The sequence below is a fragment of the Poecilia latipinna genome, unplaced genomic scaffold (genome assembly GCF_001443285.1).
Source record: "Poecilia latipinna isolate Pla-1442-1.1 unplaced genomic scaffold, P_latipinna-1.0 Scaffold281, whole genome shotgun sequence".
Lineage (NCBI taxonomy): Eukaryota > Metazoa > Chordata > Actinopteri > Cyprinodontiformes > Poeciliidae > Poecilia > Poecilia latipinna.
The window spans coordinates 124264-151454 of NW_015112897.1; the positions used below are offsets into that span (position 1 = coordinate 124264).

Genomic DNA, 27191 nt, shown 5'->3' on the forward strand with positions numbered 1-27191 from the left:
AAAGGGTACGTTGGTGCCGCCCACCACTCACCTTAAAGGTGAATCCGCACCAACACACTCACATCATCCAGGAGTCGAGAGAGAGTTTCAAGCCTACTTTGTTCTTCTTTCTGATGGTACAAAATAAAACATTTAAAATTGCAGAAATGATTTTTCTGTTTATAGACATTTCACTTCATATCACATTAAAACACATGATTAAAGCACATGATGGAAACATAGCCAACATGTGAACAAAAGAAAAAAGACCCACGTTCATCTTCACTGATTCCTCTAACAACGCTTTTAAACTTTCCTTCAACATGTCCTGAAATGAGCAAAAACACACAAACAAGTCAACTGATAAATTGCATCCAGACATGATGCTTGAAGAAACATAATGTGCATTTAGACATTATGGGTTTGAAAGAAAATTAAAAGGCTGTTTACCACTGGGTTGTTAAATATGAGTAACTTTCCGATGTAAAGGAGAGACAGCAGAGTCAGGATGAGGAACAGATATTTGATGACTCTCATAACAGTCCATCGTCTGCCTGCAGCTTCTGCCATGATTTCTGTTAAAATAATCAATTATCTTAAAAAAGTCAAGTTTAAAATCGAACTAAAGTTTTGCAGCTTTAATGATCTTACCTTTTGTTAGGTGGCTGAAAATACGTCGTCCAGCATAGATGTCAAGATGCAAACAGCTCTGGCTGCTCTGGTTTTATCCGTTCTCCTGTAAAAAAAAAAAAAACGTCTAATTTTCCATTTAAATTAACTATTTATTTTAATTTAACTAATAAAACAGTGCATCATTCCTCCGTCTCATTCTGTTCAGGATTGTTGGAGAGCTCAGCTCACACGCTGACACACACTACCAGTCAAGCTCTCCTTATAGTCACTTAGTGTTGACATAATAAGCAAACAACAGAAAGTGAAACTTTAACTCGCTTACAAAAACTTGTCAACATACAAATTTTGTCTCAGCACTTAATGTGACCAAGTCGGTTGTGGCTGTCGGTAAATGTTTTTTTTTTCCTCCTGGGTTTTTTTATTTTCTTGTTTATGATCCCATATAACTTTACTTTTGCTTTCAGTTGTAGAAACAGCTCCATTATTTTCTCCTATCATCCATTCAGTTCACCGTTGATTCTCCTACAGGTAAGATCTTTATCGCTGGCATTTTAAACAAACCTCCTTTTATTTTAATCATGATTCGAGGTTTTAATCCGTCACAGAACTAATGGCTGGAGCAGGACGTAGAAGACTGGAGGCTCTGAGCTTCAAAAAAAACCTTTTCCGAATCGTCTCGCTGCTGTTTCTGGTTCACGTCGGACTGTCACTGGATTTTGAAGATGATTCACTGGTAAATAGACTTTAAAATGTGTTTTGGCTTATATGGAATACCTGATTAATTGTGGAACTGTGTTTCTTGTAAATTCTAGAACATGTTGATAAAAAGCATACAGAGAACAAGAGAATCAGTCAGACTCCTTGTAAGTCTCCTTTTTCTTACATACTGTGTCAGAAATTATCCTCGACTGTCTGCTGATGAAGTTAATTTTTCTTCACTAGAGAGAAAGTGAAAGTGGTGCTGAACATATTTTAACACTTTTGGACATAACGAACTCTGTGGCAAACAAGAAGCAGCTTGTAAGTAAAGTGGGTTTATTTATTCATGTGACAGTATTTTCTCTAAACACACAGACTCGTATTAAATATCTGGTCAGTTTTCACATCCACATATTTTCTCTGTAAATTTCAGAAATTATTCCAGGAGTATCTTCAAGAAGCTGTAGATGAAGCGAACCAACAGAAGGTGGGTCAGTCTGCCTTTATGTCACTCAGATGGTTTATGATCGTAAGTCACCAAGAAAATATTTACAGAAATGTGAACGCTCAGACTATACAAATGTTTTTCTTTTTGTTATTCCAACAGGTAGAAAAAGCAGCTGCAGCTAAAGCTTACACATATCTGTTTAATATAGAGATTTTTAACTATTTACCTAAAATTCAGACATGGAAACGTGGAGATCCATTAACAAGAAGGATTGCTGAAGCCTTGGAGCAAATCTTTCAGGTATCGGGCCACTACTTATCACTGCACAAAGATTTATACACCTCAACAGCAAACGAAACAGAGACAAACCTGGAGAACGCGTTGCATGAAGTTCTCGGCAGAAGATTCATGATCATGTTTGAGTTGTAACAGTTTTTCTTCCTCTATTACTTTGTACTATATTGGGTAACTTCCTGAATCTTTTCTTAGAGATGTGTTCACACTAATAAATTGTTTCACAATGAACACACATTTTGTACCTGCTGTACGTCGTTTTGAACTTGAAATGATCCAGCGGATGGTTGTGTTTGTGTCTGTTGAACCGTTCTTGTTTATTTAGAGTATCTTTTTTTTCTGTTTTGCTGAAATATACCATTGAACTGATTGATCATGTTTTCTGAGAGAGATCACCATTTTTGAGAACACACCAAGTTGACAGATAATAAACATGATTCTTTATGTGATATACGTATTGTCTGTTCCTTTTAACCTCAAAGGACTGATCTACAAACTAACTGTGTGCAGTAAGTGGGTGTGTTGCACTCTTTCTACAAAGACCGACTGCACAATTGAGAACAATGCAACAGGTGCAGACCGTTCTGTTCACATGAGAAATCTGTGTGAGACTCTGACTGTCATCATGGTAAAGAGTGGCCATTAAAACAAAGAAGGAGAAAGTCATTATGCTGGAGCTACCATAACAATAATAATAATAATAATAATAATAATAATAACAATAATAATAATAAATTTAACTGAAATTAATTTGCAATGTGTTGGAGCGCAACAGTAAAAACATTTGCAGAACAATTGAAATGAAGCTCTAAAAGTCTGTATTTAACACCCCTCTCACTTCAGTATCCTTTTGGCTGTTTTTTTTTTTTTTTTTTTTTTTTTGGTGGGTGTCCCACTTTGTTATGTATTGTGGCAGAGTATTTAAGTTTAAACATGATGTTTTTTTTTTGTTTTAGATTAATTGGATAATTATCGTCAGCAGTTTAGCATTCTTAGCGTCTGTATAAGTTTGAGTATATTTAAGTCTTTTAGAAAAAAAGAAAAAAAAGTTAGGATTAATGTGAATATTTTTGAATGTGAATGCCCTGAAATGAATGCAGAAGAAAAAAAAACATTTTCTACATTTTCTTTTTTTGGCAGATAATCACATATTTACGTCACGACAGATGAAATCTGTTCCGATCATACGACAGCCACAAGTTTCTGAGTCTTGTCACATTTTCTTTCTTTTCACCGTTTCAACTTACAATAAACAAACTAATGACTGGATCAGAAAAATATGAAGAGCAGGTTTGTAAGCCTGTTCCTCCTCAAGCGCTAAGCCAAAGTGCTATAATGAACATGACATATCTGTTCACAAACTAAGCTGCCTGATGTGTTTCTCGTTTGCTGAGCATGTTTAGAACATAGATTCTATCTTTTCAGTTCAGATACCAGATAGTCTAATGTTACGGAAGAGGATTAGGGCCAAAAGAAAAACAAGAATTTATCTCAGAATTTTGACTTTCTGTATGCGGATATAATTTGAAACCAGAGCAGTTGCTGTTGTTGAAAACAATCAAAGATGTTTTCGTTCTTTTCCGTCAGTCGAGTCTGAAAATTCCTGGATAGATGAGTTTAAATAGATGATTGGATGCTTTAATTGGAATGCTGAAGGGAAAACTGTCAACATATTTTCTGAGAACTCATGAGATAAACAGCTTCCTTGAGCAAAGCAAAGCTTTTGCGATTAAAGAACTTCTGAATAAAGCTGCAAATATGCAACAAGAATTGTGAAATTTGACATGAATGAAAACTTTACAGCATCTAGCTTTTAAAAAACCAGCATGATCATCAAAACCACCATCATCAAGGATCCTTGTGACTGTCAACATACGAGTTTTGTATGTAACCAAGCCGGTTGTGTCTGTCAGTAAATGTTTCCTTGTGACCCCCTTCATTCATGCATTCAACAGAACAATATAGTTTGAATTAGTAGTTGTAGTTTTGGGTGCATTTTTTGCAATAATCTAAATGTTAAACTGCTCCTTTACTTTCACTTTTGCAGCAAAGTGAAACAAAAGAATCAGATCCCACGTGAGTCGCAGCTCGGGAAAGAAACAGCCAGAGGCATTTGGAGCGTTGCTGCCAAGTCAGCTTATCACTTCCTCAGTCGTCATTCATCCAGACACTCATCCGACAGGTAAGGTTTTCACAACTAAGCAACAAAAAGCTCCCAAACAATTTCAAATGATTTGTCTTTTAAGCTTTTCTTCGGTGGATCGTATAACCATTTGTTGTTAGTTTTTAAATAGCAGGAATCATGGCAGCATCTGCAAGCGGAGCAGAGACTTCAGTCAGACTCATCAAACTTGTTTCCCTCGTCGTCTCTCTGGTGTTTCTGACCAACACTGTCAGCTCCATGGACTTTGGTGCTAATCTGGTAAGCTGACCTTTACTTCTTGAACTTTTCTACCTAAAATCAAGTCAATTCAAAAGCCATTTTGGACTTGTGTAATTGCACTCCTATGCTATACTTCAATAGACACGTTACTTCCTGTTTGCTGCATTTCAGGACATGTACAAGACAGCCATCCGGGGAATGATAGAACAAGCTGTGGGGTTTCAGGTGGGTCTAAGTGTTGTTCACAAATTATCCAAAAATGAATGTTCGTTGTCAAAGTTCAGTTTTATTTTTCCCTGTCAGAAACAAAGACAAAACAGAGTCGATACCATCTCCAGACTTCTCAAAGAAGCTCAGTCTCTAACTAACGAGAAACAACTGGTAAAGTTAATAATTAACATGTGTGGGAAAGGTCACATCCTTTACCGTAAGCTTCTCTGCATGAACGTCATTTCCTGTTAAATGTCCACTTAATTGTCTTAATTTGTTTTAGGAAACATTTATGAAAAATCTCCAGAAAGCAGTGAATGAAGCATATAAACAAAAGGTGGGTTTGACAAAACTTCGAAGGACAAGAAAAAGGGCATCTCAGTAAATTTTTTAAAATCACCCAGAAGTTATGTTTGATGCATTTCAGTAATTTTATTTGAATATATAGCTAATTTAGTAAGATGTATCATTACATAGTGGCAGGTGTCTTCCCTGCTAATATGTAGATAAAATAAAATAAAATATTCTTTTTTATTATTTTATGAGGAAATTAATTTTAGGGTTTCATGAAACGTTATCATGAAAAACAACAAATGTTTAGAATATATACCATTCTATCTATATATCACTTTTTCTCATTTTCATAAACTAAAGTTTTGATTGCATAAAAAATCTTAGGTGGCATATGAAAGCTGTTTATCAAAACGTAATTTATTTATTCATTTTTATTTTTTTTTTACACATCTAAATTCTCATTTCTATCTCCAGACAGAAGACAAGCACAGGATCTCAGCTGGAGCACAACAGCTTGATTTGAAGCTGCTTGAACTTTATCCTAAAATAGAAGCAGTGAGAAAACTGTCAACGGGGGATGATCCATTGATAAGCATCATAGAAAAACTCATTAAAGGTTTCAGGACTTACATTACCCTGAAGAAAAAGGTGATCTCTCCAGAAGCGAAGAACATGGGGAAAAGCCTGAAAGAGGTTTTGAACGTTTTGAAAAACTCTCACCACGAGCTGCATGGAGAGCTGTAACCGTTTCTCTCTCTCTGTTGCCTTAACCTGTTGCATTTCATCGAGCAGGTTCAGTTTTTCTAGATTAATTTATGTGTTTTATTTCTTTGATCCTGTATCATATGTGCAACGACCCAAGATGAATCTAATGTTTGCCATAAAACGCTATGGTAACATGCTTCACATTTTAAGTCCTTTTAAAAGGAAAACATTTTGTTCATTTTTTTAATGTTTCACATATTTTTAATACTGTGGAGGGCTTTCCCTATTGTTTCTTTTTATTTTAATTAACTGTGTATTTCTTACTTTTTTCTGCAACAAACAATCTTTTTTCTTATCAATAAAATTTAAGTCTTAGACAACTTAAATCTGAGTGTAAAACCTGTTCCTTCTTGATTTTATCCTCGTCAGCTTAAGATGTGTTTAAAAAAAATAAATGTGCATTATGACCATGCTGGTCAAACAAATTTAGTGCTCTACGTTTTGTGTTGTTTTGGTGCATTTTAATTGTTTTGCATCTTTGCCTGTTGGTGTATTGTTCCACATGACATTTTATTATTTTAACTTTGTCTTTTACAGAGCTATGAGGTATTTTCTTGGGGTGCACAAGATTGCTGCAAAGCACAATGTAGAAGGAACTTATCCTGTTATTTAAATAAAGTTAGTCTATAGATGTTCAGTTTCCTACAGTTGTGGTTCTAGAAGATTTGCAGGAAACTTGAACTTACAACTGAATTTAGACTCAAAGTAAGAATGTATTTCAACCTGAGATATGTGTATATTGAAATATGAAAGGTATACAAAGAACTGGTCAGATTCAAAGGACACCAAAAGTCTGTCGGTTTTTGAATGTAAGGTGGTTGAAGATGAGTTTCATTTTAAATTGTGTTGTTCTTTGTGCTACATTTTGAGAAACAATTAGCTCATGAAGATGCAACATAAAAATCAAGATCAAAATCAATTTTGCATTTTCCTGCAGAAATTCACAGCAGCTTTTGTGTAATCTACTGGATTATACAGTGTGATGTATTGTTTCTCATGCTGTAGCACATGTTTTGTTAACATCACATGGTGGGAATCAACGAGGTTGAATTTTAGAGTTAAATTCATGATTAGTGCTTCAGAGTTAGTGCAGCTAACTATTTGGTTAGCGGTGCCTTCCACTGCAACCACCTGTTTAGTTAATAAAAACAACTATTCCCAGTTTTTCAGGGTAATTAGATCAACACAGGCTATTTGGAATGAGACTTTAAAGTCTCCCATAGACTCTCACAATTAAAAATGGCTACTATTTCAAACTTGCTCTTAAAAGTCAAACATGCTGAAATGTGTGCAACCTGAGAACAGAAGCAATGTTGGTATGTAAGGCTAATATGATAATAATATGACATGGCTACAAAAAATGAGCAGACAGCTTGTAAAAGTCTCATGAATGTAATTTATGGTGGGAACCAGTTTGATCCTCTGCATTCTCATCATCAGAAGATAAGGATATATGGTGAAAAATAAAATTATTAATGAAATGTACACTGTTTAAAGTTGAATTTTAAAATTAATAAGTGGAAATCCCGATTTTGACAGATTTGTTAGATCCAGAGCAAAAGACTTACTTAGCTTTGGAACAATGTTTGATTATCATCTCGTAACCGCATAAGAACAAAACAAGAGAGCATATTATTGAACTGGCATGCAATTATTTTACCTTTAACAATCTGGTTATAGTTGGGAATGCTAAGAAAACGTATGCTGCATGCTTTTTAATATCATTTCAACATTTTTGTGTGGCATGAGATAGTTTCATTTTCTCTGTTCCTGTTTTTTTTTTTAACCTTCAAACCTCATTTGTTCTTTTTTTCTATTTTTATTAGACTCGGTTACAGTAAACGATGTAGGCATATTCCAGTAACTTAAGGCTTTCACATAGATAAGGGCTGGGTCAAAGAAGTCACGTGTAAAACTTTTATGGAAGCCATCCAGAAATCTCATGAAAGTAGTTAAGGCAGACATGCTGAGCTATGTGGGAGGTGACAATGAGAACAACAAAAACAAGCTGTGGCTCATTCCCTCGCTGTTTGTAACTCCTGACGTCTGATTCGCCCTCCGCTCCATTAGAAGGTAATTATGTTGAATTTGGTACAGCATTTACTCATTTTACTTTCAGAATTTGTCTCTTTTCAGTTTTAACTGCGACTTACGACTGTATTGTGTGTGTTTATCTCAGAAAACCAGTTTTGGCAGCGATGGCGGTTCTAAGCAGAGGAGTGGCTCGTGTCCATAAAACCAAACATCTTTTCCTCATTTTTACTTTGCTGACTTTGCTCTGCCCTGCAAGTTCGTTTATAGACGATAAAAAGCTGGTATTTTTTTTTTCTAGTTTGAAATAAATAATTGTTTTTTTTTAAGAGGATTGTTATTACAGTCAAGGTTTCTCTGAGCTCATTGCCAATATGTGATAAAACTGTTCGCTCTGATTGTAAATGTTTGCGTTTCTTTAACAGAAATTAATCAGAGGAAATATTCTGAAACTACAGCAGGATGCAGTAATGAGAAAAGTGAGTAAAACACACAAATAATCACCTTATTACAAATCAATTAATTTGAACTGTTACATAAACTACACGTTTTCCCCACTAGGTGGACAACATGGTGGACATGTCCTTCCTACCAGACCTCTTTGATGATCTCCTGAATTTAATGGACGATTTAGCTGGAACTACGAAGAACTTGCTGCCAAACAGTGAATACATACCTAAACTCATGAAGCAGGTAAAAGGCTTCATGAAGGAAACTCTGGTTTATTTGATTAAAGAATTTGAAACGGAAGAGGCAAGAACCCAAGAATATGAAGACAAGGCGAAACAACTGGAGAGAGTTATAGAAAAACTGGCACAGTCAGAAGATACCATGTGAATTTTTTTATCGGTCACGCAACATTAGTGCATGAATAATTAACAACAATACTGTGACAAATGGACAGAGTATTTTGTAAACTGAAATCTGACTGTAAAATGGGCTGTTTGTAATAGAAAGTTACCCAAAAACCGGACACTGATGATGATACACTGAAAAAGAACAGTGTTCCACTGTGAGCACTTTTACTTTTTGTTCTTATTTGTTCAAAATGTCTGGCTTTGATACCAATGAAATGTTAGAATCTGCAGTGTATTTTGGTGTACCTGTGGTCATATTAAAGTTATTTATAATCTTGTAAAAACTAGATCATTTTGTGTTAAAATTTACAAAATTGCAAGTTGTTCTTTTCTTTCAAGAGGAATTAAAAGTTGCTGGCCTTGCACCCAGAAAAAAAAGAAAAACATTTGCTTTAGTTTCTGCTCTTTCCTCATTTGTTCTTAAATATGAAGTTAAGAACAAATGGAAAGTGGAGTAAAAAATTAAGGTTTTAATTATAGGATTTAGAGGAAATTCAAATAAATTATGCAAGGCTGTACATTTGAAACAGTTTGTTTTATTTTTGTTGTGTTTATCTTTGAATAAACTGCTAATATTGAATAAAACTGAGAGCTCACCTGACAAGGCATGAACCAGTTCTGCTTCTTAAATTACATTGTTTTAATTCACAGTTATGTATACTACAAAAACTCAAACATAACGTGACAAGGTTAAAACTGCTTTTTCACGCTGACATATGTCAAGACTTCTAAACTTCTGTCTCAGTTGAGTCTGTTCTTGTCATGATCCGTATTTTGTGTTTATTGTTATCCTGTTTCCTGTGAGTCTGTCTCTGCGTCTTCCCCATTGATTGTTCCCAGGTGTTTCTTGTTTCCTTGATTACCCCTTGTGTTTTTAAACCCACCTGTTGTCTTTGTCTCTTGTCAGATCCTGGTCGTGCTTCGTATGTTCCTCGTGTTGTGGCCCGTTGTCCTATTCCTTGGTTTCTTCATTAAATTTGTAATTTTCATCTTCATCTGCCTGCGTCTCGTTTTCACCACCACCAAACCACCCCTTATGACAGATCTAAGTCTTTAAATGGTAAATAACTGATAAAGAGGACTAGACGTACATTAGTTTGTGTGTGCTGTTTTGTTTGCTTTGTTTTTGTATTTTAGCTGTGGTTACAAAATTAAGCTGAAAAGACACATCTTACCCGGTAACCATGTTACATGTCACATTGGTGATGGTTCATGTTGTCATTTCTTCAGCTTTCACTCAATGATTTCTGCCATGTTTTCCTCTGATTACTTTTAATTTTGAGAATTTGATCAGTTTTGCACCTCCTGATCACAGCTGTAATGTCTGTCACTGACATAAAATCAGACTGATATGTATTAACTGAGAACCGCAAATGAAAATGGAATTTGTTAGCCCTGTTAACCTCTAGGAGGCGCCACAGGCACATCAGTACAAGCTCTCACTGACTTGAAAGCAGTTTCATTCCTATAGTCGTACCCTAAGTGAATGCAAACCCTTGTGACCCGTGTAGCTCAAGAATTTCTTATTTTAGCAAATTATCCACATAAAAGCGATAATAAAATCACTCCCAGGAGTCTAATTTCTTCTACTGAGTAATGTACCATGTGGTAACTTTTCCTATGGGGAGTTTAAAACATGATTGTTCCATATTTTCAGATAGAGACAAGCATTGCTGACAACTCATGAGATAATTTTAATATATAAAAACCAGCACTTGGTCAAAAAGCAAAAAGTGCATCTAGGATGTTTGGAGTGAGTCAAAATTAAATAGTTTTGTGTAAAATATTGACAGGTAAAGTGTAGATGAAACACCATTATCAAATTGAACAGTGTGCAGGAACATTTCAGTAAAGCTTGGAGACACCACCAAGAGTAGCTGAGGATAACAGAGAGCTGTTATTCTTAACATGATGGACGACATGATTGTTGTGACCCACTGCATCCTCAGCCTTAAGCCCAGTTCAAGTTTCCCCAAGAAAACTTGCTAAACCTGGTGATCGAGGTGCTAGGGAAGTCCACCAGTGACATGATAGTTACAATTTTAGAGACTTGTATTAAGCAACCGGTGAGGATTTCATACTTGACCCGTATAGGGTCATATAAAGGTGAAGCTGCTCTGCAAAAATACCTTCCAAATAGACCATTTTGATTGAAAGGTGGTGTGCCTGATCTCTGCAGAGTTACAAAAACTCTGAGGCGCACAACCTGTGCTGCAAGAGCGGGTGAGGATGGCACGATTGATGCACAGGCCTGGCCTTTAAAATAAACAATCAGTACTTGTTGCTTCCCACAACCTGGTGAGGGGGCAAGTAAAGCCTGGCAGCCCACCAGGCTTATAAAACACTACGGGAAACCCTGCAGAGCTAAGATCTTATGTGATTTATATCAAGCTAAATAAACAGATAATAGCCATTTGTCTGGACACTGTGGTGGAATAGAAATAGAACAGCTCAACCCTAAGTGAATCTAAGATGTTGTGTAAACCCCACTAGCATCCAGGCCTCTGCTAGAGGAACCAAACTTGACTAGTACATGAACATTCAATGGAATCCATTTTATTTCACAGCTTAACTGATGCTGTAACTATTGCTTTCCTGTGAAATGGATCTGCCACAGGTAACTTCTGGGAAAATGAAAGTAAAGAAGCACCTTTCACAGTAAGTTGCAAGAATAATGCGGAGTGTGTCTAGTTCCATTTGCCTTTGTATGACAAAAGGTTTGGCATTTACAAATTTATGTCCAAACAAGAAGTAGAAAATATAAATGATGCATCTGATAATTTGCCTCCTTCAAAGAGCTGAAACAGTGGTACACTGGAACATAATATAAATCAGATATGTCTGAGATATCATTAATTTTGTTCTTCATACAGCAGCAAATTTTGCCATATAAAGCCAATGGTGGATCAGAGGGAAGAGGCTCATCCTGTAAAATCTGGTGTGGTAATTTGTCTTAGTCCTTGTGTCCTTGGTCAAGACAATTGTTCTGCCTTGAGTGTTACAATTGACACTTTCGAGCCAATTGTATGGCAACCTTACTGAAGTGAGGTTGCCTTACAAATGGCTTTAGAGTGTCAATTGTATGGCAACCTCACTTCAGTAAGGTTGCAGACTGGTGGCAGACTGCAGACAGACATGAGACGACAAGACAAGGACCTGACAGAAAAGAAGAATTACAGGTTGGTACGAATACACAGGGGGTAATCAAGGGAACTAGACACAGCTGGGATCAATCAAGGGTAGACAGGACAACAACTGACACAGAAACCTAAATAAATAGAAAAACTCAAATCCTTACAATCACAGCATAAAGTAAATTTAAAATTTCATATATTTATAAAAAATATGGACAAACAAAAATAATGACTTGTTTGCACAAATATTAATTCTGCAAATACATTCAAAGTTACAAAGTACTGAAAACAATTCTCACAGAACAGGTGAGTATTGATGAGCATTAAACCCAATCAGTCACAATGCATGTTTGTACAATAAGACTTCACAATCAAAAACAATGTTTGCTAACTCTGTTCAATAAAGACTTTTTACCTTAAAATGTCTCTCTGATGTACAAGGAAGTTTCAGGTTTGTGAAGCATGTCTAAGGAGTCCTCATGGACTTCCTGCTTGTTTCCTGCGGCTTCGCACTCAATTCAATGCTTTAACTATAAACCCATCTTTTCTACCACTGCTACTGACGTATTTAAAAGAAAAACATTTAAAATAAACGAGTATCAATTGTCAAAGAGCAGTGGAGTTTTGAGAATCTGCATCATCACATCGGCTGCTGTGGCCTTGGTGACGACTGAGGGTCTGCATCCTTCACAGCCCAGAGGACCATCTTCTCTTTCCAGAGGATGAGGACGCAGACCTGCAGGAGGGTGTTGGGTTCCCAGCATGTGAAAGGTCTGACCTCGAGGAGGGGGTGTCGAGAAAAGTCGAGCTCATCCCACTTCCCCATGCTGGAGATTTTAGTTTAATAATAACAATAAATAAAGTTATCTTTAAAACTAATTACACAGGTGACATCAAGACCCAACAGTAGAGTCAGACGGTAATAAAAGTAATCTGGTTGTGTGTGTTGTTATTGTGTCCTGCTGTTATTGTGTCCTGCAAACTTTGCTTTAATTCTACTTTTTTCTATTTAATCATAAAAAATCATAGTCAGGCAAAAAGAGAGTCATGGAACAGGAAGAGCAGGTTTCCTGAAGAAAGGGGAAGTTTCCAGCCTGCATGTGTTTAAAAATAGTTCAGAGTGCTCATTTCAAAGCATTAAAGGTTTAAAGAATAAAATCTAAACATTTTGAGTAATTGGATAAAACCCAGAGTAAAATACTTAAATTAATAATAACTTATGATTAAACCGATAATTAATATTGGTTTAACCAGTGGTTGATGTTGGTTTGATTATAATGATATTTACACTTACTCTTACACTTATGGAAGTACTTAACGGTGAAAGAAGTAACTGTGACTTTGGTGTCAAATAATTGGAATAATGGATTATTCTTGGTTTCTTTTCAGAAATGTCTGTAATAACACATTATGATTATAAGAGTAACTAATAAGTAATGGTTATTATAATATTATAAGTGAATGCTAAATCAGAAAAACTAAGGGGTTATAAATGTGATTTTGACATTGAACTTGAAATGTGGTGAAATGTTTAAATGTAACTAAAGGTCACTGATGTTGTGTTAGAGGTAGATGGTAGGTGAAAGGTCAGGGAGAAAGGGGAACTGATGGGAGAGCGGAGGTGACTAAGGCCTTATTGCTAAACTTAAAACTTACCTAAGAAAAGGTTAGACACAAGAGAGCTGTTGAGCAACTTGGGACATTAGAACAGACATCAGGTCATGTCCAAAGATGGTGATGGATATGAGATTATCGGTCCAAGCAGTCAGTCAATGAAACGGGCACAGCAACAAAGCTAGCCAATGCAAATGCACCAAAAGAGTGGATAAATCCTTTATAAGGTGGGTGCAACAGAGGAATCTTTGGTTGGATCCTCCAGGCAGCTTCGAGCCAAGATCGAGATGGACAAAGAACTCTGCAGCTGAAGAAGAGCCGGAGCCACAGAGGACCAACCCGTTAGCCCCGCAACATGTGGCTTCAAATTGCATTTCTCTCATCAGCTGGGTTTGGGACCCCAAAGACAAAGATAAAGACAAAGACCAAGGCAAAGATGAAGATAAAGACAAAGATAAAGAACAAAGGCAAAGAGGAAGAACTGGTGTGTTCCTTCCATGAGACCAGCTCTTCTACATCTCGAAGGACCAGAAAGATCGTGAGACGAAGAGAAAGGAGGTACAGAGCTGCAAGACAAGAAGGAGAGGACTGCTATGTGCATGAGGAAGTCACCCTGAGGCCCGAGATCTGCCGCTCTGACTCAGTACTCTTCCTGTACTGGGAGCCTCCTGCTGCTGCAACATTTCCATCATCAGGCCAGTTCTGGGGTTCAAAATGCCAAACTCCGTCCGTCTCTCTCAAAGTTTTCCTTTTTTAGTTCACAGTGTCAGCATTAGGGAAAGATAGACCAGATTATTGATTTTACCTGTTAGATTATTTCGGCTACTGAATTAAGCTGTACTGACCCTTGCAAAACTGCCTTACTAATAAAATAATTAGCATTAAGAAAATCTAAAAGATATTGTGAACATTCAGTTAATGAGTCACATTAAAGTTCTTTGATGGTTGTAAAATAGCTGTGAAGTTTGATTCTGGGAGGAGAAAGTGGAAAATGTTTTATAGGTTGCTTTTAGCCAAAACTAAAACAACACCCTTGGCACTCGCCTGAGTCACTAAAACCTACCTGGTTCAGTAACAAGTGCAAGTTGTAATAAAGAGAAAGAGCGACCGTTAACAGGTGTGCTCTGTGAAACTAGCTGATTCCGGGCTGCTTTATCTGGCTAATTCACAGGGTGAAAAAGGGTGGGACATCTGGATGGAGGTCGTTAGAAACCAGGCTAGTCTTTCTCGCGCCCAACTTAAACAGAATGTCCTCTATATTCTCATCTGGAGTAATACTCCAGAGTTAGAGGCCTCTCGGACCCGTTAGACGGAGAGCTGGAGAGCAGCATCTCCCTCCTCTCAGAAAGGGAAGTAGAGAGAGAGAGAAGGGGGGGTGTTGCGACAAACTGGGCGCCATGTTTGTTTGTTGTTGTGAAGTGGGCTGAGCTCGACTTTTCCTCGACACAATTAGCATGGTGAGGGGGCAAGAACAGCCTGACAGCCTACCAGGCTTATAAAACACTGGGGGAAACCCTGCAGAGCTAAGATATTGAGTGATTTACAGATCAAGCTAAATGAACAGATGATAGTCGTTCATCTGGTTTCGTAACCAGTAGTTTTGTTCCTCACATGGCAGCTATTTTTTCCCTTTTAGGAGCAATGGTGGATCAGAGGGAAGAGGCTCATCTTGTAACCGGTGGGTTCCTGCTTCGAATCCTTTCTGTCAATCCGTGTTAGCCATTGTATGAAATAGAACCTCCAGCATCCAAACCTCTGCTAGAGAAACCAAGATTAACATGTGCACAACTTGGCAATAGAATTCATTTTATTTCACTGTAGCTGATGCTGTAATTACTGCCTTCCTCTTAAATGAATATGCCATGGTCACAGAGGCGCAGTTAGTAGCACTGTTGCCTTATAGCAAGAACTTTCTGGGTTCGATTCCTGGTCCGGGGTCTTTCTGTATGGAGTTTGCATGTTCTCCCTGTGCATGCGTGGTTTCTCTCTGGGTACTCCGGTTTCCTCCTACAGTCCAAAAATATGACTGTCAGAGACAGTCAACACAGAGACAGGTCAACACTGTCTCTGTGTTGACCTGTGACAGACTGGCAACCTGTCCAGGGTGTACCTCGCCTCTCGTCTAAAACGTTAGCTGGAGAGGCACCAGCACCCCGGTGGATGGATGAATCTACCATAGATTCATCCATCCAGAAAGTAAAGAAGCAAGAATAATGAGAGGTGTGTGTAGTTCCATTTACCTTCATTTGACTAAGCAATGGGCATTTTCAAATTTCTATGCAAACAAAATAAGAAGTAGAAAATGTGAACAGGAAGTAAATTAAAATGTGCCTTTTAATTTACTTCCTGCCAGAAACAATGGAACATAAGAGAAACCAGATATTTGCAAGACACCAGTTGTTTTGTTCCTCACATGGCAGCAACTATTGCCATTTTGGGGCAATAGTGGATCAGAGGAAAGAGGCTCATATGGTAAAATCCCATCTGTCAATCTGTCTTAGTGTCCTTGTGCAAGACAAGGATGCAACGGATTGACAGAAGCCTCACTGCTGTCAATCTAACCCAGAGCTAGACAGTTCCCATCATCTTGGGGTGAGTTAAACAGATTTAGTGATTAATAAAACTCATCCTGTAACTGTTTGAAAGCATAAAATGTTTTACCTTGAATAAAATAATTCATTCTAATGATTTGTGGTGTTTTTGTTGTTGTTCACTACATCTGAACAGCAAATTAAATAAAAATAAAAAATCTAGCCATTTAGAGTTCACATCATAAAGCTGCTCCTTTACTCAATAATGATGACACAACAATTCAGTACAGTATTAGCATCACCCCTAGTCTCTAAGCAGTAATCTTGAGGACATTTGGAAATGATAGATAGATAGATAGATAGATAGATAGATAGATAGATAGATAGATAGATAGATAGATAGATAGATAGATAGATGGATAGATAGATAGATAGATAGATAGATAGATCAACAATTTACAGCTTATTTAACAACTTGTTTATAAACTTGCCAGTCATACAAATATCCATATTGCAAAGTGCTACAGACTTCATGAATTCAGAAAACATGTGATGATTAAATATTTACTCTGCCAACATGTACGCTGTACCTCTTTTAGGGAGGTACATTGATGTTCTGCAGTGTTATGTCTTAAAAAACTGCAGCTACCTTCCTGTGAAATAGATCGACCTCGCATCACTTCAGCAAAATTGAAAGTAAAGGAGGAAGTTGCGAAGATGAGCTACAAAATTTGTGGTGAGGCTCAAGACAACAAAAACCGTTGCTCAGGTGTGTCAAAGCCTGTGTCATACATAACATGTCTAAACATGTTTTACCTTGTAGCAAAGTGGCACACAATGAATGTGAAACATAAAATTAAACACAATACACTAGTCTTTAAACGATAACCTTGAGAACATTTGAAATGGATGGATGGATGAAATTTTCTGGGACACTTTTGGATTTTCATTATCTGTAAGCTATGAAGATCAAAAAGACAGGAAATAAAGACTTGAAATATACCGCTCTATGTATAATGTATCTACATGAGTTTCACTTTCTGATATAAATGATAAATAGCATCATTTCAAATTATATCACAGCATAAAGTAGATTTAAAATGTCATATATTTATAAAAATATGGACAAACAAAAGAAAGATGACTTGTTTGCATAAGTGTTAATTCTGCAAATACATTCAAAGTTACAAAGTACTGTAAACAATTCTCACAGAACAGGTGAGTATTGATGAGCATTAAACCCAATCACAATGCATGTATCAATTGGTATTTAATTGATTTAATTTGTACAATAAGACTTTAATCCATCCATCCATTTTCTTACACCCTTGTCCCTCAGTGGGGGCGGGACGGAGGGATGCTGGTGCCCATCTCCACCTAATGTTCTGGGCGAGAGGCGGGGTCATCCTGGCAGGTCGCCAGTCTGTCAAAGACAATAAGACTTTTCAATAAAAATGTAAAAAAAAAATTGCTAACCGTCATGATTTGCTGATTGAAATGGTGATGATGACACGGAGGATCCAGGTTGGTGCAAAAATGATGATGGTTTAATGATGAAAAAACAAATTACAAAAATCCAGGCAGCACAGGTGAGCAGAAGGCTAAGAGCTCAGAACTGGTAGCAACTGGAAACAAATGCATAGACATGTGACCAAACAAACAACTCAATAGACGAGGACCCGACCAGGAACAAGAGACACAGGTGGGATGAAATACACAGGGGAGTAATCACAGAGACAAGGCACAGCTGGGATCAATCAAGGGGTAGACTGGAAAACACAGAGACTCAACTCACACAGAAACCTAAATAAACACAAAGAAAACTCGAATCCTCACACTAATTCTGTTCAATGAAAGACATTTTACCTTAAAATGTCTCTCTGATGTACAAGGAAGTTTTAGGTTTGTGAAGTATGCCTAAGGAGTTCTCATATGGGTTTCCTGGCTGTTTTCCCAGACCATTCACTCAATTCAATGCTTTAACTATAAACCCATCTTTTCTACCACTGTTACTGATGTATTTTTTAAAAAAAAAATACTTTTAAAATAAACAAGCAGCCTTGAGCCCAATGGTGGGCAAGAACAGCCTGGAAGCCCACCAGGCTTATAAAACACTGGGGGAAACCCTGCAGAGCCAAGAGCTTGTGTGATTTACAGATCAAGCTAAATGAACAGATGATAGTCGTTCATCTGGACACTGTGGTGGTAGAAAAACAGAATCCTCCAGCATCCAGGCCTCTGCTACTGGATCCAAACTTGATGTGTAAATGACATGGCAGTGGAATCCATTTAATTTCACAACTGTAGCTGATGCTGCAACTACTGATTTCCTCTAAAATGGATCTGCCATAGGTAACTTCTGGGAAAATGAAAGTAAAAGACACCTTTAAAGGTAAGTAGTGATAACAAGAACAATGAGGAGTTCAATTTGCTTTTATTTGACTAAGCAAAGGGCATTTTCAAATTTATGTGCAAACAAGATAAGTAGAAAATATAAATGAAGCACCTGTTAATTTGCTTCCTGCTGACCTCGTAAATGATCAGAATCAGTGGTACACTGTGGAACATGAGAGAAACTAAATATATCTGAGATAACAATAGTTTTGTTTCTTCACACAGAACAGAAGAGGAGCTCATTTTCTTTCCTTGTTTTGTACTATCATGACAAAGTTACAGTTTTATTACATATTTGTTAGTTTTAGCAAATATGCACTTTCATTTATCTCACCCTGTGATGGGTTGGGTAATGGCTTGCTGCTTCCAATCCCATCAACATATGTGATGGAAAGAAACCATAATTGGAGGTGATATGTGTTTTAGTTAAAAATGTTTAGTTATTAACTAAACTTGAAAATAACATAATGATCACTCTTCATGTGAACAAAATTACTAATTCTGCTCATTTTTGTGACAATTGTTGCCGTTGAGTTAACCTCACCCACATTCAAAAACATCCCACTGTGGGAGGTTGCTACTGAAGTACAGTATAAAAAAACCCTCAGTGTTGTTCCTCCCCACATTGTGTTTTATTCACCACCTTCTCCCTCCTCATTTCTGGTAAGTTTAAATACTGTCAAGTCTAAAATTAGAATAGATCTGTTCAACAATTATTTCTTATTTTCTTCTCCTTAACAGTCTCAGCATCAGCTTCCAGAACCATGAAAGGTTTGTTCCTGATCTGCACCCTGGTCAGTCTGGTCGGCTTCACAAACTCCCTGATAGACAAGGGACAGCTGGTGAGTTTATCAGCAACATTGATTTTTAGAAATGTTGACAGTTAATCAGTTATTTTTTCATGTATGTGAGAGAAACTGAACACCAAATGTATCCCATTTTTAGGCAGAGTTGACGGAAACATATCAGCAAATGAAGGAAGTGCTGGAGAAACTGATGGTGAGCAGAATGATGTTACATTAAATTACATTCCAGCATGTTTTTATGAAATTTACTCTAATTCTTAACAGAGAGAACTGTTCTCTCAGTATACACTGATAAAACTATTCTCCCCTGTCTACTTAAATAACTAAGGCAACTATTAACATAATTTATTTATGTTTATCAAACAAGGCCATTGTTTGCTTAAAGTGATTCTAATGGTGACAAGAACCTCTGATATGTTTGCATACAATAAAAATGTTTTATCTTTTTCCCTCAGGATGAGAGACGTTTAATCAATGACCGACTTTCAGAACTGATAACTACCCTCATAAACGTGATAGATCCAACGACAGCACTGGTCAAGAAATTTGCGGCAGAATATTTTGGGGACTTTTTGCCGGTGGAGGTACTGATGAAGAAGATGAAGGACATTATGGTAGAGGCCAAGTCTTCTATCGACAAGACGAATGACGAGTTTGGTATAAAAATGGTGAAACTTCAACAGCGAATGAAGAAAAATGAGATTTTAATCAATTTCCTGAAAGAGCAGCAAGCTGAATTATAACTTGCCCAGGCTATTTGTGTGGGTTTGGGTGTTTGATTTCTATACACTGTATGGCTTAGAATGTGTTGCTTCATTTTAAATGTTGAAAGTTTTTAATTTGGAAAGAAATTCAGTGGGTTAGACAGTTCCCATCATCATAGGGTGATATGCATCTTTAGTTAAACAGATTTAGTGATTAATAAAATTCATCCTGTAACTGTTTGAAAGCATAAAATGTTTTACCTTGAATAAAATAATTCATTCTGATGATTTTTGTGATTTTTTTGTTGTTGTTGTTGTTGTTGTTCTCCACATCTGAACACCTCATTAAATTAAAAAAAAATCCAGCCATTTTGAGTTCACATAAAGCTTTTCCTTTACTCAGTAATGATGACACAACGATTCAGTACAGTATTAGCATCACCCCTGGTCTTTAAACAGTAATCTTGAGAACATTTGCAAATGATAGATAGATAGATAGATAGATAGATAGATNTGGCTCTAACTTCTTCAAATGTGCAGTGAACTTTCCAAATACAAGATTTACAACTCCAGACGTAGTATTTGGGATTTATTGTAATTATATCAACAGTAACTATGAAGTGTTACTCCAAATCTCTGCTTAAATGTAAAATCTTAAAAAAGATGGAACGCATGCAAATGAATCTGTTTTTATCATCTAATGTTGAGATGAACCTCTGAAGTGTTCGCTGTACAATAATAAAGTTTTATCTTTTCCCCCTTAGAATGAAAGACGTTTAAAAATTGACAGCTCTTTAGAGCTTCTGAATGACTACATAAACATAGTAGATCCATGGACGGCACATATGAAGAAAAATGCGGAAGAATCTGATGAGGATTTTTTGCCACTCGAGTCACTGATGAAGAACATGAAAGATTCCTGGGTAAAGATGAAGTCTGTCATCGACCAGGAGAATGACGACTTGGGTATAAAAATTGACAAACTTGAAAGGGATTTGAAGGAATCAGAGACTATAATCAATTTCCTTGAAGAGCAGCACACTGAATTATAACTTGTCCAGGCTACGTTGTGTGAGATCTGGTGTTTCATTTCTATACACTGTATGGCTCTGAATCTGTTGCTTCATTTTAAATGTTGAAAGCTTTTAATTTGGAAAGAAATTCAGTAGGTTAGATATCCCATCATCTTGGGGTTGCATCCATCTTTAGTTAAACAGATTTAGTGAAACTCATCCTGTTCGAAAGCATAAAATGTTTTACCTTGAATAAAATAATTCATTCTAATGATTTTTGTGATTTTTTGTTGTTGTTCTCCACATCTGAACAATACATAAAAATAAAAAAAAATCCCAGCCATTTTGAGTTCACATCTTAAAGCTGCTCCTTTACTCAATAATGATAATCACACAGATTCAGTACAGCATTAGCATCACCCCTAGCCTTTAAACAGTAATCTTGAGAACACTTAGAAATGATAGCTAGTATTGAGACGCTTTACCAAGGTCGAGACAGAGTCACACGCTGTTAGACAAAGGGCCCATAGTAAAGAGTTACATGTTTGATTCTATCAGACACCAAGGTCAATTTCTCACGAGAAACAGAAACTTATCAGGGACACAGAGACATGGTGTGATTTCAGGGAGTGAATTCAGTCCATATAATCAGCTAACCTCCTCCTCAGACGCTGCACAGACTTTTTTAGAAACTTTTCTCGAGTGTAATGGTAAAAGCGTCTCCTTTCAGCGCTGAAAGTGAATAAAATAAGTAAAGTCTGAATGCTTGTTAGAATTATTATGTTTGTTATCATTCTTACATTTGTAATTTTATGTTACCAGTTGTTTTTCTATTTAGATGTTTAGTGTTAAAATGTGCTAAAACTGTGGAGACACAATTAAATCTTCCCTTAATCAAGCATGTTTTTACAGATGGTGACTTAGATCTTCCTGGGATAGTCCTGAGCTGCAAACCTGTCTATGTTAATTTAGTTTCTGTGTCTCCCTTCTTTGTTTCTGAATACACATCCTGCTGTGAAGATAGGATGTGGGTTTCACCCCCTCCATTACTTTTCACACTCTTCTTGCTAATAAGAGAGAGAAACAAACTGAAGGTTTTCAGAACACATGGTGAGAGACTTAGAGAAGCAGTTCACCTCTGCAGAAGTTTGGTTGAAAGTTTGGTTGTCTGTGGTTCTTCTTTTATGTAGGTTTGAGAAAATACCTATCAATGCTTTTCTTGGCTGATTTTATGCTCTTTCCATCCATCCATCCATCCAAAATGTGAGGGAAATTAAAGAGAAACTAAATGTCAATTCTCAATGGATGGATAGATGGAATTTTCTGGGACACTTTTGGGTTTTCAGTATCTGTAAGATATAAAGATCAAAATGACAGGAAATAAAGCCTTGAAATATACCCCTCTATGTGTAACGTATCTAAATGTATCATGATCTGTATTTGTGTGTATTTATTTTTAGGGTTTTTTATGTTCTGTTACCTTCCTGTGAGTCTCTGTCTCTGCGTCTCCCCCGTTGATTGCTCCCCAGGTGTGTCTAGTTACCTGATTACCCTCCCTGAGTATTTAAGTCCTCCTGTTGTCTTTGTCTCATGTCGGATCGTTGTCGTACGTCTTACGTCTAGCTCGCCAGTAGCACTGTTTAAGTCCTGGTTAGCCTTAGCTCCCGTATTCAGTCTCCTAGTTAGTTGCTACCGGTTATTAGCTGTGTGCTATTGTTCCTGCCGTGCTGCCTGACTGGACTGTTTTTGAGCTACATCCTTCATTAAATTCATCATCATCATCTTCATCTGGGTCTCCTGCGTTTATCTCACCACCTCTCCATCACCACTCATGACAATATGAGTTTCACTTTCTGACATAAATGGCAAATAACATCATTTCAAATTATATCACAGCATTAAGTGGATTCAAAATTTCATATATTTATAAAAAATATGGACAACCAAAAGAAAGATGACTTGTTTGCATAAATGTTAATTCTGAAAATACATTCAAAGTTACAAAGTACTGAAAACAATTCTCACAACAGAGAACAGGTGAGTATTAATGAGCAATAAACCCAGTCAGTCACAACGCATGTATCAATTGATAGTTAATTGATTTAATTTGTACAATAACACTTTACAATCAAAAACAATGTTTGCTAACTCTGTTCAATGAAAGACATTTAAGCTTAAAATGTCTCTCCAATGTATAAGGAAGTTTTAGGGTTTTCAAGCATGTTTAAGGAGTCCTCACATGGACTTCATGGTTGTTTCTTCTGGCTTCGCACTCAATGCAGTGCTTTAACTATAAACCCACCTTTTCTACCACTGCTACTGACATATCTAAAAGAAAAACATGTAAAATAAACAAGCAGCCTTTAGCCTGGTGAGGGGGTAAGAACAGCCTGGCAGCCCACCAGGCTTAAAAAACACTGGGGGAAACCCTGCAAAGCCAAGAGCTTGTGTGATTTACAGATCAAGCTAAATGAACAGATGATAGTCGTTCATCTGGACACTGTGGTGGTAGAAAAACAGAAACCTCCAGCATCCAGGCCTCTGCTACTGGATCCAAACTTGACGTGTAAATGACATGGCAGTGGAATCCATTTAATTTCACAACTGTAGCTGATGCTGTAACTACTGCTTTCCTCTAAAATGGATCTGCCATAGGTAACTTCTGGGAAAATGAAAGTAAAAGACACCTTTAAAGGTAAGTAGTGATAACAAGAACAATGAGGAGTTCAATTTGCTTTTATTTGACTAAGCAAAGGGCATTTTCAAATTTATGTGCAAACAAGATAATAAGTAGAAAATATAAATGAAACACCTGTTTATTTGCTTCCTGCTGACCTTGTAAATGATCAGAATCAGTGGTACACTGTGGAACATGAGAGAAACTAAATATATCTGAGATAACAATAGTTTTGTTTCTTCACACAGAACAGAAGAGGAGCTCATTTTCTTTCCTTGTTTTGTACTGTCATGACAAAGTTACAGTTTTATTACATATTTGTTAGTTTTAGCAAATATGCACTTTCATTTATCTCATCCTGTGATGGGTTGGGTAATGGCTTGCTGCTTCCAATCCCGTCAACATATGTGATGGAAAGAAACCATAATTGGAGGTGATATGTGTTTTAGTTAAAAATGTTTAGTTATTAACTAAACTTGAAAAGAACATATTATAATGGTCTCCCTTCTCTTGAATAAAATGACTAATTCTGCTCATTTTTGTGACAATTGTTGCCGTTGGACTCAGTCTCAGGAACATGAAGAAAAGCAGACAGATGGGTCTAAAACACTTAACTGAATCAAATCTTGTTACCCTGGAAATTATTATTTGGTCAAATAAGGACAATAATATGAGAAAAATGATTAAAATAAAGAACATATTTTTCTCCATGCTGTTCATTCAGTCAATAATCAAAATCTTGAAGCTAACGTATCTTTAATATATCATATGGTGGATAACTTGATAATAATTTATTAATTGTCTTCCTCTGCACTGGTATTGCTTAGCTACTGTTTAAAAGTATGTTTATTTGTAACGTGTGTCATTAGTGATTTTAGTTCAAACGTCTAAACTGAAACTGAAAATATGTTTTCTCTGTAAATGATAAACAACAGACCAGTCCTTTGTGAGTTAACCTCGCCAAAACATCCCACTGGGGGAGGTTACTTCTGAAGTACAGTATATAAAAACCCTCAGTGTTGTTCCTCCCCACATTGTGTTTTATTCACCACCTTCTCCACATTTCTGGTAAGTTCAAATAATGTTAAGGATCTACAATTAGAATAGATCTGTTCAACAACTATTTCTCATTTTCTTCTCCATTACAGTCTCAGCATCAGCTACCAGAACCATGAAAGGTTTGTTCCTGATCTGCACCCTGATCAGTCTGATCGGCTTCACAAACTCCCTGGTAGACAAGGGACAGCTGGTGAGTTTATCAGCANTTGTGATTTTTTGTTGTTGTTCTCCACATCTGAACATAAAAATAAAATAAAAAAATCCCAGCCATTTTGAGTTCACATCTTAAAGCTGCTCCTTTACTCAATAATGATAATCACACAGATTCAGTACAGCATTAGCATCACCCCTAGCCTTTAAACAGTAATCTTGAGAACATTTGGAAATGATAGCTAGATAGTATTGAGACGCTTTACCAAGATCGAGACAGAGTCACACGCTGTTAGACAAAGGGTCCATAGTAAAGAGTTACATGTTTGATTCTGTTAGACACCAAGGTCCATTTCTCACGAGAAACAGAAACTTATCAGGGACACAGAGACATGGTGTGATTTCAGGGAGTGAATTCAGTCCATATAATCAGCTAACCTCGTCCTCAGACGCTGCACAGACATTTTTAGAAACTTTTCTCGAGTGTAATGGTAAAAGCGTCTCCTTTCAGCGCTGAAAGTGAATAAAATAAGTAAAGTCTGAATGCTTGTTAGAATTATTATGTTTGTTATCATTCTTACATTTGTAATTTTATGTTACCAGTTGTTTTTCTATTTAGATGTTTAGTGTTAAAATGTGCTAAAACTGTGGAGACACAATTAAATCTTCCCTTAATCAAGCAGGTTTTTACAGATGGTGACGTAGATCTTCCTGGGATAGTCCTGAGCTGTAAACCTGTCTGTGTTAATTTAGTTTCTGTGTCTCCCTTCTTTGTTTCTGAATACACATCCTGCTGTGAAGATAGGATGTGGGTTTCAACCCCTCCATTACGTTTCACACTCTTCTTGCTAATAAGAGAGAGAAACAAACTGAAGGTTTTCAGAACACATGGTGAGAGACTTAGAGAAGCAGTTCACCTCTGCAGAAGTTTGGTTGGAAACTCATATACGTTGTCTGGGGTTCTTTTATGTAGGTTTGAGAAAATACCTATCAATGCTTTTCTTGGCTGATTTTATGCTCCTTCCATCCATCCATCCATGCAAAATGTGAGGGAAATGAAAGAGAAACTAAATGTCTTTAAATATCTTTGCAACTTCCTCCTTTACTTCATTTTTGCTGTAGACCCATTTCACAGGAAGGTAGCTGCGGTTTTTTAAGACGTAACACTGCAGAACATCACCCCCCCCCCCCCCCCCTAAAAGAGGTACAGCGTACATGTTGGGAGAGTAAATATTTAATCATCACATGTTTTCTGAATTTATGAAGTCTGTACCACTTTGCAATAAGGATATTTCTATGAATGGCTAGGTTATAAACAAGTTGCTAATTAAGCTATAAATTGTTGTAAAATATTGTATTAGTATTTCAAATTGTCTGTCTGTCTGTCTGTCTGTCTGTCTGTCTGTCTGTCTATCATTTCCGTTCAAGATGTGTCTATTGGTTATTCACTGCATATCCTGCAAGGGTGGGTGTCAATATTTTCCTATGACCAGCCAATGTTCTAGCCCATGTCTTTGTTCTCTATTCATAGGTGTTAAAAACTTACCTTTAACTGAGACATGCAAGTCTAAGCAGCATCCTGCTGCAGCCCTGAGGCGAAGCAGGCAGCTGGGCCGTTTTCTGCTAAATCAGTTTCACATACAGACACTTCTGCTTGTTACTTTCTGCTGACAATTGGCTTATCAGACAATTTGTTCTTTGCACACATGGCTGCTGTTGGATAAGTATGTATCAGGCTTCAAATAAAAGTATTAACACCTTGACTTTGTTGTTTCTTTAATGTGACACTAAAAGTAATGCTATTTGAATATAAGTATATGTAAGCTTAAGAAACTATGTGCACCCTTAAGGGGTAAACTTGCTATAACTTTGTGCAAAAGTTGATCCCAGAGAGTCTCAGGGTAGCTTCCTGTGTTAAAACTAAGCAAAATGAACATATTAAAAAGTATTCACACCCTCATGAAAGCTTTCACACCCTGGTCAATTTTGATGCTTATGAGGTCAGGAACATCAGGGCACTCCATGATGTTCCTGACCTCATAAGCATCAAAATCAGAGATTATTTTAATTCAACAGTTGCTAAGTATCTAATTCAATTTCTAAATAGTGAGCACTCAACAGTTTCTGATCAAATAAGCTAAAGAATGACTGATCTAATTCCTTTTCTGGGTTAAATAGGGAGTACTCCACCTAAAACAAAGAAGAGGAAAGGACACATTAGGGCAAATGGCAACATTCAGACAAAACAAAGGGCAAAACAAAGACATGAGTGAAGGCGATGGCATCAAAAAGCCATGAAACCAGGTGGCTGAGTGTGATGGACCGAGTTAAAAAACAGGAGGAGTCACAGGATATTAATTAGAAAAATAGTTTTTTTTTTTTATTATTTTAACCCAAAGATTATAAATGACAAAGAATAAACTGAGCTCATAAAAGAGGTCAAAGAAACAAAACTGAACTCAGGCAAAAATGTAAACAAACTAGCTGCCCAAACAAACATAACTGACCTAACAAAG

The 27191-nt window shown here is 36.8% G+C and overlaps 2 long non-coding RNA genes across 2 annotated transcripts; both read right to left on the bottom strand.

The window, feature by feature from the left end:
* Positions 1-57: 57 nt before the first annotated feature.
* Positions 58-829, bottom strand: LOC106948275 (uncharacterized). The gene is made up of 4 exons (XR_001425140.1): positions 631-829; positions 430-554; positions 254-307; positions 58-110 (listed from the first exon to the last, which is right to left on the bottom strand). It is a non-coding gene; the product is annotated as an uncharacterized LOC106948275 (long non-coding RNA).
* A 3237-nt stretch (positions 830-4066) lies between these two features.
* LOC106948282 (uncharacterized) lies at positions 4067-26832 on the bottom strand. The gene is made up of 3 exons (XR_001425143.1): positions 26750-26832; positions 9207-9214; positions 4067-4080 (listed from the first exon to the last, which is right to left on the bottom strand). It is a non-coding gene; the product is annotated as an uncharacterized LOC106948282 (long non-coding RNA).
* Positions 26833-27191: the final 359 nt, after the last annotated feature.